This window comes from Mastomys coucha, unplaced genomic scaffold (assembly GCF_008632895.1).
Source record: "Mastomys coucha isolate ucsf_1 unplaced genomic scaffold, UCSF_Mcou_1 pScaffold15, whole genome shotgun sequence".
Classification (NCBI taxonomy): Eukaryota; Metazoa; Chordata; class Mammalia; order Rodentia; family Muridae; genus Mastomys; species Mastomys coucha.
This window is the reverse complement of record NW_022196897.1, coordinates 140,238,454-140,240,137: the sequence shown is the minus strand read 5'-3', so window position 1 is coordinate 140,240,137 and position 1,684 is coordinate 140,238,454. Positions and strand designations below refer to the sequence as shown.

Sequence of the window (1,684 nt, the reverse complement as noted above, 5' to 3'; positions counted from 1 at the left end):
CATGTCCTATGGCCTATCTGTGGAGTTCAGAGGGCTTGCGGGAGTCAGTTATCCCTTCACCTTGTGGGTTCCCAGGTCATCAAACTTGACAGCAAGTGTCCTACACGCTGAGCCATCTCACCAGCCCCACGGTGTCCCTTTTCTTAAAGGGTCTGGTGAGGGGAGGGAAGGAAAGTGCATACGACAGGAGGGAGCTAACGGGTGACAGGCTTGGGGAGAAGTCAGAGCTCCTATTTTCAGGGGGCAGAACACCCCTAAGACTCCCTTACTCTCTTGGGGCAAGGGCAGATACAGACTCTGAGACTGCTTGCTCACCTGTTGTTTTTTTTTAATTTTTTAAAAAAGATTTATTTATTTATTTTATGCTTATGAGTACACTGTCGCTGTCTTCAGACGCACCAGAGGAGGGCATCCATCGGATCCCATTACAGATGGTTGTGAGCATGTGGTTGCTGGGAATTGAATTGCGGACTTCTGGAAAAGCACTCAGTGCTCTTAACCCCTGAAACATCTCTTCAGCCCGCCTATTTGGTTTTAAGCTTTATTTCAACATTTTTTGGGGGTGGGATGAAGGGTAGTATTAGCATTTAAAGAAGCAGGTCTCACGTCGCCAGTGGCCTGGGACTCGAGGCCGGCAGGAAACACTTCCGTTAAGAAACCGCGGGCGAGAAAGTCACGGCGGAACAGAAGTTGCACACCTAGGCGCGTAGCGGAGGACTCCTGAATAGGGACCCACGCAGGCCGACGTCTTCCGGTTTCGGACGCGGACCTCGCAGTTGTAGGAGGTGAGAGGCTTGAGGTGTACCTAGTGTCCTGAGAGTGACCCGTCGTGGCGCAGGCGGACTCGCAGCGTCCAGGAAAAGCCCGAACCGCTAGGGGAAGGTACGGGCAGTATTAGGCCTTGAGTAAGACCGCTGCGAGTGTAGCTCAGCCCCGCTGCCTACTCCTGTAAGTCCTTGGCCAAGTCACAGCGCCCTTCCAAGCCCGAGCGTTTCCTCTTGTGAAGCCGAGATAGGGGTCCAATAGGCCTCGCTGGGTGGCTGGGGTCCTTGCGGGCTCTTGCTGGCGTTCACGCTGGGCCGCCGCCACGCCCAGCACTCACGTGCTTGGATGTGGTAGGTGGTTCCGCGGTAGGTGGTTCCGCGCCTTGCTGTGTAAAACATTAAGCTTGCAATTGATCCTCCCACCAGGTTCATCAGAAAGGACCCGTTCCCCATCCCAACACTCATAAATGAAGGCTCCCAGATTCTGGCCTTGGCCGGCTTGGCAGCAATGACATTCCGACTCTTAAGGTCCATGCTGTGAAAAGAGGTGTGCGCTCCTAGTGAATGGTTGCTGAAGCCATCTCTCTACACATGCCCTCTCCCAACCCCTCCCAGGTTTTTAATGTATGATTCTTTTAACACCTGGCAAGGGTAAGGTCCTTTTTTTTAAAAAAAAATTTTTCCAAGTAGATGTGACATTTGTAGGTCGGAGGTGGGAATTTGATTTGTAAAACGTAGTCACACAGCAATTAAAGGACAGAAGTAGATTTGAAAGCTCACACCTGGGCTGATAAGATGGTTCACATACATGCACAAGAATAAAAATGTAAAAAAAAAAATTAAAACTCAAACTAAAAGTCTCTTTTCCGACACTTGAGAGTAGGTTAGGTTTTGTTTTTTTTTTTTTTTTTTTTTTTTTT

The 1,684-nt window shown here is 49.9% G+C and overlaps 1 protein-coding gene across 3 annotated transcripts in view; it reads left to right on the top strand.

Moving 5' to 3' along the window:
• Positions 1-655: 655 nt before the first annotated feature.
• The window catches only part of Cdk5rap1 (CDK5 regulatory subunit associated protein 1), a 35,886-nt gene continuing 34,857 nt past the window's right edge, over positions 656-1,684 (top strand). Inside the window, exon 1 of one of the 3 annotated variants that reach the window (XM_031372363.1) lies at positions 656-785. The gene's annotated coding sequence lies outside the window, so the exon portion shown is untranslated. Of the gene's footprint in view, positions 949-1,684 lie in introns of all 3 variants that reach the window. The other 2 variants (XM_031372364.1, XM_031372365.1) reach the window with 2 other exon arrangements.